We start from the raw sequence: 14,894 nt of genomic DNA, 5'->3' as shown, positions 1-14,894 counted from the left end.
ATTTAATTTCTCTCAGAATCTCCTGTGACTTTGGTTTCAATCTTAATTTTTTCTCTCCTTCTTTTATTTTCTCCAAAATTCTGTCTTTTTTCTCATTTTGGGTTCTCTTTTTTATTGCATTCTGTTGTATCAGAAACCCCCTCATCACCGCTTTACTTGCATCCCAGATTATTCTTTTTTCCACTGTGGTTTTCAAGTTTACTTCAAAGTAGTCCCGCAGGTTCTTTGGGGCCTTCTTGACAATCTCTTGGTCTCTTAATAAGGTGTCATTCATCTTCCATCTGAAGGAGCCAGTTAAATTTAATCTCATTTCCATCTTTACTGCATTATGGTCGGAGCAGGTTTTTGGGCAGATTTCCACCTTTCTAGTCTTGGGAGCCAATCCTCTAGTTATCCATATTTGGTCAGTTCTTGTCCGTGTCATTTTGGCTTCAGAGAAGAATGTCCCTTCTCTTCCTAAGGGGTTTTTTGTTCTCCAAATGTCAATCAGATCCATGTTGTCAGTTAGTTCAAAAAAAGGTTTTGGTAGCCTGCCCTCTTTTGTGATGCTTTGACTTTGCGCTTTATCCATATTCGTAGATACCACCCCATTCATGTCACCCATCATAATGATGTTATTATAGTCCACATAATCCAGCATTGTCTCATGCAACTTCTTGTGAAATTCCGACTTCCCCTCATTTGGTGCATAAATTCCCAAAATCAAAAAAAAATTCTCCTTGTATTTGAATTTCAATTGCCAAAATTCTTCCTTGCTCATCTTTAAAAAGAAATTTTGGTGATAGGCTTTCTTTTGCATAGATAGCAACTCCTCTCTTCTTCACTCTATCAGATGAAATAAATTCTTGACCCAGTCTCTTATTGATTAAAACTTTCCTATGGAGCCTAATCACATGTGTTTCCTGTAGGCAAATTAAGTCTAATTGTTCCTTTTTTAATAAATGAAAGATCTTCTTCCTTTTCTCAGGGGAATTAAAACCATGAATGTTCCAACTTAGTAGTTGCAGAGACATGTTGAGATAGTTCTATTCTCCCTTTGGCAGTGGTATCACTTTCTCAGGCTCATCAGAACCCAAAGGTGTAGGTATAAAACTTAGTGGTCCAGATCCTGAGGCTCTTGATTCTCCTTCAGTCCCTTTCTGGAGGTCTTCTCCGTAGTCAAAACAAAAAAAATTCCTTCCAGTAGCACCTTAAAGACCAACTAAGTTAGTTCTTGGTATGAGCTTTCGTGTGCATGCACACTTCTTCAGATACACTGAAACAGAAGTTGCCAGATCCTTCTATATAGTGAGAAGGTGGGGAGGGTATTACTCAGAAGAGTGGTGGGAATGGGTGATTGGCAGATAGCTGTGATGAGCCTGTTGACGACTCTTAACGACTGCAATAGGTCTTACAGGAAAAAGCAAGGGGTGAGAAGGTGAAAAATGGCTTTGTCACGTATAGTGAGATAAGAATCCAATGTCTTTGTTCAGACCAGGTCTCTCCATGGTTTTAAGTTTGGTAATGAGTTGCAATTCAGCAGCTTCTCTTTCCAGTCTATTTCTGAAATTCCTTTGTAGTAAAACAGCTACTTTGAGATCTTGTATAGAATGTCCTGGGAGATTGAAGTGTTCTCCTACTGGTGTCTCTGTCTTGTGATTCTTGATGTCAGATTTATGTCCGTTTATTCTTTGGCGTAAGGTTTGGCCTGTTTGTCCAATATAGAGAGCTGAAGGACACTGTTGGCATTTGATGGCATATACAATGTTAGACGATGAGCAATTAAATAGTCCTGAGACGGTATGTGTGATGTTGTTGGGGCCAGTAATGGTGTTGTCCGGGTGTATGTGGCATCTGGGTTTATTGCAGGCTCTGGTGCCAGTGTCCGTGTTAAGTCTGGTTGTAGTATTATTGTGGGTTAGGAGTTGTTTGAGATTGGGTGGCTGTCTGTAGGCAATGAAAGGTCTTCCTCCCAGAGCTTGAGAAAGAGAACTGTCATTGTCCAGGAGAGGTTGTAGATCTCTGATGATGCGTTGTACTGTTTTAACTTGGGAGCTGTATGTGATGACTAGAGGTGTTCTGTTATTTTCTTTTTTGGGTCTGTCTTGCAGCAAGTTCTCTCTGGGTATCAGTCTGGCTCTGTTGATCTGTTGTCTAACTTCATCTGCTGGGTATTTTAGTTCTAAAAAGGTTTGCTGTAGATCTCTTAGGTGAGAGTCTCTGCCTGTAGAATTGGAACAGATACGGCTGTAACGTAGTGCCTGGCTATATACAATGGACTGTTTGGTATGTTTGGGATGGTAGCTAGAGGCATGTAGATATGTTTGTCGGTCAGTTGGTTTACGGTATAAGGTGGTGTCTATGCGCCCATCCTGTATTTTTATAGTAGTGTCAAAAAAATGTATTTCTTGCATAGATTGATTCATTGTTAGGTTGATTGTGGGGTGAAATCATTGAATTTCTGGTGGAAGGTGTCCAGGGTCTGTTGACCATTTGTCCAGATGATAAAAATATCATCAATGTATCGCAGGTACAAGAGAGGTTTGAGTGGGTAGGAGTTTAGGAAACATTGTTCTAATTCTGCCATGAAGATGTTGGAATACTGTGGGGCCATGCGGGTGCCCATTGCTGTGCCGCTGATCTGAAGGAATAGGTCATCACCGAATTTGAAGTTGTTGTGGGTAAGGACAAATTGGCAGAGTTTGGTGGCAAAGTCCACTGTGGTTTTATCTGAAATGGTGTTCTGAAATGGTGGGAACACACTACAGCACTGTGGTCCTCTGGTGGGAAAACTCCTGAGAAGCATGATTGAATCAAAAATTCTGGGACTATGGAAAAATACTATCTTCCTCAAACCCCAGAATGAGCAGGAGCTCTGGGGTTGCCCCATGGGTTTCATGAGCGAAGATGGGGCCCCCAGGAGACTTCTCTGATACCTGCAGCCCCTCCTTCCCCCTCTTGAAATTAGGCTGGGGGGGGAATCCCCCATTCAATTTCAGTATTTCAAGTTGTCTTCAGAACGCGCAGGGCAGGAGGCAGCGAAAAAGTTCTGGTGAAGAAGCAGTGCTGGGAGATCATGCGGTGGCAGAATGACAGAGTATGGTGCAAAAACCAAAGGTACTTTCATCTAAAATTATACTCACCATTGTGAGATGTTGCCTGATTTCATTATTATAGTTTTACATATAAACACCAGTTACAGATAGGTAGCCGTGTTGGTCTGCCATAGTCAAAACAAAAAAAAAAATCCTTCCAGTAGCACCTTAAAGACCAACTAGGTTAGTTCTTGGTATGAGCTTTCGTGTGCATGCACACTTCTTCAGATACACATGCACACGAAAGCTCATACCAAGAACTAACGTAGTTGGTCTTTAAGGTGCTACTGGAAGGAATTTTTTTTTATATAAACACCAGAACTTCACATATACCTCATGCTTGTAGGAATGATTTCCTGCTGAGTTCATTGCTCAGAGTGGACTCTGAGAGGAAGACGTCCCACACTCCATACATCTAAATGGGTTCTCCCATGTGAGAGTCCCTAGATGTTCCTTAAATAAAGGTAAAGGGTAAAGGGACCCCTGACCATTAGGTCCAGTCAAAGACGACTCTGGGGTTGCAGTGCTCATCTCACTTTATTGGCCGAGGGAGCCGGGCTACAGCTTCTGGGTCATGTGGCCAGCAGGACTAAGCCGCTTCTGGCGAACCAGAGCAGCGCATAGAAGCGCCGTTTACCTTCCCTTCAGAGCGGTACCTATTTATCTACTTGCAATTTGACATGATTTCAAACTGCTAGGTCGGCAGGAACAGTGACCAAGCAACGGGAGCTCACCACGTTGTGGGGATTCGAACCGCCGATCTTCTGATCGGCAAGTCCTAGGCTCTGTGGTTTAACCCACAGTGCCACCCGCGTCCCTGTTCCTTAAATACTCCATTATAAAGAAAGCACTTTTTGCAGTCTTTTCATTTAAACTGCTTCTCTTCTGAGTTTGTTGATGGTCTGAAGGGTTTCAACTCTTAAAGTTCTTCCTGTCCATAAGATTGTTGAATTTGAACTTCCACTAAGAGTACTTTCCTGATTTTACCGTATTTTTTGCTCTATAAGACTCACTTTTTCCCTCCTAAAAAGTAAGGGGAAATGTGTGTGCGTCTTATGGAGCGAATGCAGGCTGTGCAGCTATCCCAGAAGCCAGAACAGCAAGAGGGATTGCTACTTTTGCTGCGCAGCAATCCCTCTTGCTTCTGGGATGCAGAATATTTTTTTTCTTGTTTTCGTCCTCCAAAAACTAGGTACGTCTTGTGGTCTGTTAAGTCTTATAGAGTGAAAAATACGGTTATATGGTTTGTCTTTTGTGTGAGCCTGTTGACATAAATCAAGGGTTCCACTCTGACTGAAGCTCCTTCTACAGTCCATACCCTTAAATGGTTTCTCCCGTGTGTGAGTCCGTTGATGTGTTCTAAGGCTTCCATTTTCACTAAAGCTCTTTCCACACTCGATACATTTAAATGGTTTCTCCCCTGTGTGAGTCGTTGATGATTTCTAAGGCTTCCACTATTACTAAAGCTCTTTCCACACTCAATACATTTACCGTATTTTTCGCCCTATAGGACACATTTTTCCCCTCCAAAAATGAAGGGGAAATGTGCGTGCATCCTATGGGGCGAATGCAGGCTTTCGCTGAAGCCTGGAGAGCGAGAGGCATCTGTGTGCACCGACCCCTCTCGCTCTCCAGGCTTCAGGAAGCTATCCGCAAGCCTCGCGCGCCCAGCGGCAGCTCCCACCGGGTTCGCAAGGCTTGCGGGCGGCAGCCTGCAGCCCGAATCATGGGGCACGCTGCAGAGCCCGGCCCGTGCTTCGGGCAGATGTCCACAAGCCTTGCGCACCATGTTCGCAAGGCTTGCAGGCAGCAGCCTGTTCTGGGGGCTGGGGTCGGGGGAAGCCAGCCAGGAAAAAAATATTTTTTCTTTATTTCCCCCCCCAAAAAAAAAACTAGGTGCGTCCTATGGGGTGAAAAATACGGTATCTGGTTTCTCCCCTGTGTGAGTCCGTTGATGTGTTCTAAGGCATCCTCTGTTACTAAAGCTCTTTCCACACTCCATACATTGAAATGGTTTCTCCCCTGTGTGAGTCCGTTGATGATTTCTAAGGTCTCCACTCTGACTGAAGCTCTTTCCACACTCCATGCATTTAAATGGTTTCTCCCCTGTGTGAGTCCGTTGATGTCTTCTAAGACATCCACTATCACTGAAGCTCTTTCCGCACTCTATACATTTATATGGTTTCTCCCCTGTGTGAGTCCGTTGATGTGTTCTAAGGTTTCCATTATCACTAAAGCTCTTTCCACACTCGATACATTTAAATGGTTTCTTCCCTGTGTGAGTCCGTTGATGGTTCCTAAGCTTTCCATTTTCACTAAAGCTCTTTCCACACTCGATACATTTAAATGGTTTCTCCCCTGTGTGAGTCCGTTGATGTGATCTAAGGCTTCCATGATCACTAAAACTCTTTCCACACTCCAGACATTTATATGGTTTCTCCCCTGTGTGAGTCCGTTGATGGTTCCTAAGGCTTCCATTTTCACTAAAGCTCTTTCCACACTCCACACATTCATATGGTTTCTCCCCTGTGTGAGTCCGTTGATGTCTTCTAAGATCTCCACTCTGACTGAATTCCTTTCCACACTCCATGCATTTAAATGGTTTCTCCCCTGTGTGAGTCTGTTGATGTGATCTAAGTTGTGCACTCTGACTGAAGCTCTTTCCACACTCCATGCATTCAAATGGTTTCTCCCCTGTGTGAGTCCGTTGATGTGTTCTAAGGCTTCCACTTTTACTAAAGCTCTTTCCACACTCCATGCATTCAAATGGTTTCTCCCCTGTGTGAGTCTGTTGATGATTTCTAAGGTTTCCACTCTGACTGAAGCTCTTTCCACACTCGATACATTTAAATGGTTTCTCCCCTGTGTGAGTCCGTTGATGTGTTCTAAGGCATCCTCTGTTACTAAAGCTCTTTCCACACTCCATACATTGAAATGGTTTCTCCCCTGTGTGAGTCCATTGATGATTTCTAAGGTCTCCACTCTGACTGAAGCTCTTTCCACACTCCATGCATTTAAATGGTTTCTCCCCTGTGTGAGTCCGTTGATGTGTTCTAAGGTTTCCACTCTGACTGAAGCTCTTTCCACACTCGATACATTTATATGGTTTCTCCCCTGTGTGAGTCCGTTGATGTATTCTAAGATCTCCACTCTGACTGAAGTCCTTTCCACACTCCATGCATTTAAATGGTTTCTCCCCTGTGTGAGTCCGTTGATGTTTTCTAAGGCTTCCAATATCACTAAAGCTCTTTCCACACTCGATACATTTATATGGTTTCTCCCCTGTGTGAGTCCATTGATGTGATCTAAGTTGTGCACTCTGACTGAAGCTCTTTCCACACTCCATGCATTTAAACGGTTTCTCCCCTGTGTGAGTCCGTTGATATCTTCTAAGGCTTCCACTATTATTAATGTTCTTTCCACACACCATACATTCATATGGTTTTCCCCCTGTGTGAGTCCCTTTGTGCAATTTAAGGTTTCCACTCTGACTGAAATTCTTCCCACACTCCCTGCACTTAAAACGTTTTCTCTCTGTGTGAGTCCGCTGGTGTGTTCTAAGTTTTGAGTTGAAAGAGAAGCTCTTTCCGCACTACATACCTTTGAATGGCTTCTTTCCTTTTTGTGTTCGTTGATGTGAACTATGTGTGCTCATTCAGTGATGCATATTCCACATTTCACACATTTTAATGGCTATTCCTAATGAAACGAAAGGTGCCCTGTCCCCCGCAATTCTGTCTTCGCCATCACCTTTTTCAGAGTGGGCAGAAAGCAAATCCTGTTTGGGTTTCAAGGAAGAGAACAAAGGGAAAGAGAACACATCAACCGCCATTAGCACCTTCTCTTATTTCAACATCTCTTACATTCTCCCATGTCCTACCTATGTTCCCAATTTTTAGGAAATGAAAATGGTATGATGTCAAATGGTAGTAATGCATCAGGAACCTTTCAAGATCCTCAGTCATCTTTAATAACACAGCATGATCTTGGAATACTGTTGTCCTGTGGGACTGCCTTTCAAATCAAGTGGTTGCCCCCGTTTACACCTCTAGATCTTCATGAATCACCTGCACAGTCCCACTGACCTCAGGAGGTTCATATGGATTATTTTGGGAGACCCAGGCCTACATCTCTTCCAGGGACTGTGGTCTGGGTCAGTCAGAGAACTAGTGACAAGGCTTGGTGCTTGGGGTCAGCTGAATGGGTGCTCAAGGAAGCTCCTGTTCTTGGAGATGGACCTCCGTATAAATGCCTCACATTGCATGGAGAGAGCAGAAGAAGCAGAAGGAAAGCAGATGGGAATCCCAGACGGAAACACCCACCCCAAAGGTTCTTTATAATGATGATGTGCTGCCTGATCCTGTGCTTGTCTTCTGACAGAGGACTATCCTAATCTGAAAGGCAGGATATTCAAGGCAAGGAGATAACTGTTCTTCATGGTAGGTAGACATATTGGTCTGACACAGTTGAAGTAAAAAAGTAAAAAAATAGTCCAGTTGCACCTTAGGTTCTAGATATAAGCTTTTGTGTGCATTCACAGTTCTTCATATAGTGGGAGATGGTAGTTGGAGTACCCTTCTGAGAAAAACCCCACCCCACCCTCCCACGATATACAAGGGTCTGGTGACATCTGTGTCAGTGTATCTGAAGAATTGTGCATGCACACCAAAGCTTATACCTAGAACAATCTTAGTTGGTCTCTAAGGTGCTACTGGACTATTTTTAAATGTTTTATTTCAACTGTGTCAGACCAACACGGCTACCTACCTGAATCTAGATCTCATGGGATGTTGGGGATAAGTAGTTCCTTTGGTGGGGAACATGTCCTGCACCTCCTGGGGTCATTTTTCCACCCTTGGTGCCCACCCTGCACTCAGCTCTCACCTGTGGCTTCCAGAAGCTGTCAGCATGCAACAGGGGTTCAAGCAACAGCTTCTACCAGCCGGCTAAACCAGGTGAGGAAAGCTGATGGGTCTCAAATCGTTGATGGGCTGGGTGGGGAATTCTGCTGCACCTGAAGTCAAGCCCTGGTGGATGGAGTGGAGGAGAACAACCGTGAATCCCACAGTCCAGAAGGCAGATTCTGCCCGTGCGGAAGAGGAACGTGAAGGGCAGATGGGGCACGTCGACCTGGAGGCTTGTTATCTAGTCCCAGGGTTACCCTGACATTGAATTATATATGAATTGCAGTATTGAAATGTGCCTGCTCCCACTTCATATTCTGCTATTACTCTACTCTGCTTGTCTGTTTCTTACTTGAGTGCTGTTTTGGTTTGCTAAGTCAGGGTTTTACTGTGAGTTACATTTTTGCTATCTTTTTGGGTCCTGTCATGCTTATCTGTCTTCAGTAATAAATTTCTCAGCTGATTTTTTCCCCCTGCCTCTGAGTGTTTTCTCCTACTCTGCTATCTATACATCGATCATTATGGAGGAGCAAGATCTGCAACCTAAAGCCCTCCTCAGCCTCGGCCCTGTGGACCTGACGGAGCATCTTTACCCCAGTCGTTCAGTCCGGACAGGGAGGTCCGCCTCCGAGAGTCTTCTGCTGGTTCCCTTGCAGTTAGAAGTGAAGTTCCAGGGAACCAGGCAGAGGGCTTCCTGCCCCATGGAATGCCCTCCCTTCAGAGGGCTAGGAAACAGGCAACTATCTGACATTTAGAAGACAGCTGTATCAGGAGGTTTTTAATTTTTGGATGTTTTACTGTCTTGTATATGTACTGTAGGGACGCGGGTAGCGTTGTGGGTTAAACCCCAGAACTTAGGACTTGCTGATCAGAAGGTCGGCGGTTCAAATCCCTGCGACAGGGTGAGCTCCCGTTGCTTGGTCCCTGCTCCTGCCAACCTAGCAGTTCGAAAGGACATCAAAGAGCAAGTAGATAAATAGGTACCGCTCTGGCGGGAAGGTAAACGGCGTTTCCGTGCTCTGCTCTGATTCGCCAGAAGCGCTTAGTCCTGCTGGCCACACGACCCGGAAGCTGTACGCCGGCTCCCTCGGCCAATAAAGCGAGATGAGTGCCGCAACCCCAGAGTTTCCCGCAACTGGACCTTCCGGTCAGGGGTCCCTTTACCTTTACCTATATGTACTGTAAGCTGCCCAGAGTGGCTTGGGGAAGATACTAACAGTATAACATCTAGAGTGGTGCCTCGGGTTACAGGCGCTTCAGGTTACAGACTCTGCTAACCCAGAAATAGTACCTTGGGTTAAGAACTTTGCTTCAGGATGAGAACAGAAATCCTGCTCTGGTGTGTAGGGATATTGCGGAGTGGACAGTGGGGTCCGGAGGGAGACACTTTCCACCAGCAGGCAGCCACAATCTGCCTGCACGCGTGACCTTGGGGTGCAGGGCAACCCCCCCCCCCGACAAGCCACAGCTGTCTGTACATCGTTCCACCTCTGCCTGACCTTTTGCGATCTCAGCAGTTTGCGGTGTCCTGTCTGTAACCCTTTTCCATGAGACGTTTGTCTCCATTCATCATACATTGAGCAAGGGGGAAATGACGCTGTGGAACAGGTGCCAAAATAGCTTTGTACCACCCCACGATTTTGGGACGGAAGATGTAAAGGTCACAGCCCAAAAATGTATTTGCCTGGCTTGCATACTTGTGTCAATAAAAGGAGGCTCCACAGGAATGGCAGTAGCTCGCTTCAGCCCACCTGTGCCCAGCTCACATGATGATCAACACCTGTCTTGGGCAGCAGGAGGCCCCATTAGCTAAAGTGGTGCTTCAGGTTAAGAACAGTTTCAGATTAAGAACAGAGCTGCAGAACGAATTCAGTTCTTAACCCGAGGTACCAGTGTATTATTATTATCATCTTGTGATTTTTTGTAGTTATTTTGGAATTCGTACTGCAATATTAGCTTACGAAATGTTATGGGTGGAGAAAATCACAGGGTTGCCGTAAACTATAATCCCACCCACAAACTCTCATTCACACACAGTCTGTAAATTTAGGAAGGTCACACACCTCACCTGTACTAATACTGGCAGTCTTTGGCCTGCACAGGCACACCCGGTGTGTAGAGCCTCCAGCCACAGGCACCGTCTACCCTGAAAAGGGGTCCTTTGACTGGGAAGATTCAGGCAGTCGCTGTCATCAGATGATGATGGGTTGTATCTCAGCTTGTCAGTCACTCTGACACTGCCTTCAAAGAATAAGAGGAACAGAAATGCTTTCGAGGTGCAACTTCTGTATCAATACTGAGAGCCATTCCACGGACTCTGCACCCCTGTTTCTGAGGACAGGTGTACATTATCCTCACCCTCAGCGGAAAAGACAATAAAGATGGAAGCCTGAGAGAGAGGAAAAGGTTTCTGGCTGCTTCCTGGGTGGGATTGCGGAAACCAAGAGCCGCTTCTGAGAAGGCCTCCCCCCTCCCCTCTTCCTCTCCGGATTTCCTCTCCTCTCCAGGGGACCAGTGCTTGGACTGGACAGAATGGCTGCGCCTGGACAGGGCAGGGGCTTATGGGGTGGGAAGAGGATGGAGATTGCAGGAAAATAGGGGTGGGGGGACAGAACCCCCACTTTCCAGGGATCCCTCTCTGGTCGCCTTGAAGGGGGGGCATTCCTGGGCGGGAGGGAGAAGCCAAGGCGACCCCTCCGGAGATTCCCCAAGGAAGGCACGATGGAGACCCCCCAAGAGTGGTCTTCCTATCTCCCCCCCTGCCAATGCTGCCTTCCCTCCTCCCCCCACTTCCTCGACCCCCTCCCTCTCTCCCGGAGTCTCCCCTGCATCCGGAGGCTTCCTTGGCACCACTCCCCCCACGTCCTGTGCCCCCATCTCTCCAGCCGGAGGGGCCCCCCAAGACGAGCAGGGGAGGGACAGGGGGGTCTCTATCCCTCGTGCCCGTTAACCCTTTCGTGGTCCACCTCTCTCTGCGCTGAGCCCCCAGCGCTCCAGATATTCCCAGCGGGCGCCACGATGGAGACTTCTCCCCCAAGACTGGTCTTCCTATCTCACCCCCCCCCGCTGCCCTTCTCTGACCCAGGGATGCTCCCCTCCCTCCCCCCATTCCTCGACCCCCTCCCTCTCTCCCGGAGTCTCCCTTGCACCCAAAGGCCCCCTTGGCTCGGGTCACCCCTCGCCCTGCGCGCCACACATCTCCATTCCCGGCCCCCCCCCGACAGGAGCAAGGGAGGGACAGGGGGGGTCTCTATCCAGGCGCCTCCCTCACACCTTAACCCTTTCCTGGCCCGCTTCTCCGCGCCCCAGGGAGTCCTCGTGGGTGGGCGCCCCATCTCCGCCCCTTGGCAGCACGCGTGCCGGGATCCCGGCCCCACGGAAGGCGCTTGGGGAGCTGGAGGGGTCTCTGGGTCCTCTTCTCCCCCCCTCCCCCCCGCGACCCCTTTACCTCTTTGTCCTCGCTCCCGATCCTCCTTTCCTTTCCTGCAACATCCACGTTGGGCGGGGATCCTCCTCTTCCCGTCCTCCTCCCCCCCCCCAGCTACGCCGCAGAGCAGCAATCCGGAGTGGACGCTCCACTTGCGGGAGAAGCAGGCAGGTTGGGAGGGGGGCTCCCCCCTCATTTCCGGAGCGAAGCAGGATTGGAGGAGGAGGAGGAGGAGGAGGAGCAATGTATTGGGGGCGGGATCTGGGGTTGTGGGGGCGGGGTGAGAGGAGGATGTGCCGGGAGGGGAGGGAAAGTGTTGAGCGGGTGGGGGGGGGAGGAGGAGGAGTAGAAATCCCCCCCCGGTCTTCCTTCTGGGGGATCAGGAGAGGGGGGAGGGGCTGATCCCGGCAATCCAACAGCGAAGTCACAAAATGAGTTCTGCATGGAAATCAGATCAGACTCCGAGTTCGTCTTTTGGCATCATGACAGGTCTGTCTGTCCGTCGGGATGCCTGAGGATTCCTGCTCGCTGCCTTTTCCGGGCCAGCCTGAGAGATCACTGGAAAGGGCGGATTTCTTGACTCCAGAATCCAGCATCGCAGACCCCTTTCATTCAGGCCTAGAGATCTGCTCTTTGGACCAGTCTGCTTGCATCATGGGGATCATCAATGGTTCATATGGATCATCCATGATGTCATACCCGTCTCACGGAGGGGGCGGGGGCTCAGGATGAATCTCCTGCCACGTGACTGGGGGAGTCTGGGGGCTGACGGGGGTCAGACAGGGCTGCTGTTTTGCTCTCCTTACTATTTCAGCTCAGGTTTTACTGAAATGGGTGGATTCATTGAGGAAACGGGGCTACGTTGCAAAGAGGCCAATGTGTATACTTTGTTACCACCCAGTGAGTTGTGTTGCAAAGGCCATTTGCAGAGAGGCTCCTGTTGTATCACCTGCGGCCACATGCCGGAGTTTGGGTCTTTTTGTGGAAATGTGTCTGTGTAAATGCACTTATCCCCGTGCATTTATAATGGCAAGACATTAAATCCCATGAGATGTGCAAACTGGAAGCACCACTCTGCAGCCCTGCCTGATGCACGCTTACTTAGGAGTAACCCCTACGCCGTTCCATCTGATGCACGCTTACTCAGAAGTAAGTCCCCATAGTCGCCTTTGGCTGGACTTGACCATACAGGGGTCCTTTACCTTGGGTAACAGGGGCCAGGAGGGGCCAGGCCCAGCCCCTGCTGGCTGGTCACATCTTCCACGCCAAGAAACTGGGCAGAGCCTTTAGGAGCCTCTGGCTGAACCTGCTGCTCTTCTCCCTGGCACCGCCATCTCCACGCAGGTGCCCCCGAGGCAGGTTGGCCTGCACTTCCCCTCAGTGCCAGCCAGCACGATGCCTGCACTCAGGAAACCTGGAGGGCACTGGCTGAAGTCTGGGAGCCCTCGGTGCCAATGCGCAGCTGCTTTGAGTTTCCTTCGCCTGGCGGACATCCACACAGCACCCTACAGGGGGGGGTCTCTTGTTCAGATGCCCCCCCCCGGGGAAGAGTCTTTGGCCACAGGAAAGTGTGCCAGGAGGGGCCACTGAGAGGTCAGTCTGGCACAGCCAGTGGGGAGAGTGCCTTCCTTGGGTGGGGTGGGGTGAGCTTGGATGGCCCCCTGCCTGTGATGCTTAGCTGAGATTCCTGCTATGCTGGGGGTTCAACTAGATGACTCAGGAGGGCCCTCCCTACTTTACAGTTAGAAGCCCCCGCACTGCCCCCTCCACACCACCCAGATGGGACTCTCTTGTCCAGCCCCACAAGGCCATTCCTCTGTCTGGACGGGGAGGGGGAGATCAGGTTCGCCAGCACTGCAGCCCCTCACTTTCAAGCTGGGGCAGAGATGCAGATGCTCCAGGGTCTGGGCTGGCCACAGGCACCCATGGGCGTGGAGGTTGAGCCTTTCTTTGGGAGGGGGGGTGTTACAGAAAAATCTAGGTGCGAGGCTGCTCAGTCCCCCAGCTCGTCGGGCTGAGCCCTTCGGGTCCCTGCGGAATAAAGGGAGGAGTCCAGCCAACCGGAGCAAATAAAGAGAGATTGCAAGGAGAGAGATTGCCAGGAGCTCCAAAGGGACTTCTCCAAACGGCCTGAATGGGCCGAAAATACAGTTCATTGTCAAGGAGATTAAAGTGATGCATGTTGGGGGAATGCGCCAATGCGCAGCTGCTTTGCTTTTCCTTAGTGTTATGTACTGAGTTGAATAGGATCCAAACTGCAGCAGTCTGATTGGTCCTAGAACAATAGGATCCAAAATGCAGCAGTCTGATTGGTCCTAGAACAATGCAGCAGTCTGATTGGTTGGCAGGAACCACCCAATCCTGCTCCAGATAGAAGTGAATCCACAACCTGATTGGCTTACAGTAGAATTCCGGAATTAGCCAATCATGTGCGGCCCATTGTGTAAATAATGTATATAAAGCAGATACTGTGAGGGGACTTTCATTCATTACTCCTCACCACTATGAGCTGAATAAACAGCATGAAATCACTTTGCGACTCTGAGTATATTTCACTGGCGACGAAGGTGGGATCCCGCTGAGCTGACTGCCACACACAGCACCGCAGCACCGCCACCTGCCGCACCGCTGCCTCGCACCGTGTATCCAGGCTTCAGCTCCGGGACACAAGGAACTCAGAATGGCAACCGACAGCAGCTTCTCGCTGTTCAACCCAGCATCTGGAGACTGGGAAGCATACGCCTCCCATTTCACCTTCCTCCTAGAAGCCAAAGGGGTCACCGACGAAGAAGACGCCAAGAAGAGGGCGATATTCTTCAGCGTCTGCGGAGAGGAGACGTTTGAAATCGCCCGGGCTCTCCTTGCACCTGAAGACGTCGCTACTGTTCCATACAAAACAATAATGGAACAGCTGAAGGGGCACTTTTCGCCGCAGCCTTCAGTGGTGGCTCGTCGAAATGCCTTCTGCACAAAGCGACAAGCCCCTGGGGAAACCATAACTGGGTTTGTGACCTCTCTCCGCCAAGCCGCCCGGTTCTGCAACTTCTCAGAGCTGGAGAACATGCTTCGTGACCGCCTCGTCGGTGGCCTGAAGGATGAGAAGCTGCAACGACGCCTCTACGCTAAGAAGGACCTAACGTTCCAGGTCGCTCTAGAGGAGGCCCTGGCAATGGAAGCTGCCGAGAGGTCGACGCAAGAGGCACGGCCGAGCCTGCCATCCCAACCGAGGGTCCACCACGAAGACCTCACCGACGACTCAGGATCCGACAGGGAGGAGGTGCACCGAGTACAGCAGCACACTCAAGCAGCGCACAGACCACAGCTGCCTCGACGAGAAGGAGGAAACTGCGCAAGCTGCGGGGAGAGTCACGAGAGGAGGACCTGCTGTTTCCGCAACGCAGAGTGCAGGCAGTGCAGAAAATCGGGACACATCGCCTGGGTGTGTCGGGCTCGGCCCACCCGACACCAGGCATCAGATGACCAATCCAA

At 49.3% G+C, this 14,894-nt stretch overlaps 1 protein-coding gene across 1 annotated transcript in view; it reads right to left on the bottom strand.

Moving 5' to 3' along the window:
* Positions 1–11,597, bottom strand: part of LOC309541310 (uncharacterized protein) — a 39,964-nt gene extending 28,367 nt beyond the window's left edge. The window contains exon 1 of the mRNA XM_082239041.1: positions 11,427–11,597. The gene's annotated coding sequence lies outside the window, so the exon portion shown is untranslated. The remainder of the gene's footprint in view (positions 1–11,426) is intronic.
* Positions 11,598–14,894: the final 3,297 nt, after the last annotated feature.

This window comes from Podarcis vaucheri (genome assembly GCF_965113315.1).
Source record: "Podarcis vaucheri genome assembly, chromosome: 10".
Taxonomy (NCBI): Eukaryota; Metazoa; Chordata; class Lepidosauria; order Squamata; family Lacertidae; genus Podarcis; species Podarcis vaucheri.
This window is presented reverse-complemented; position numbering and strand designations above follow the sequence as displayed.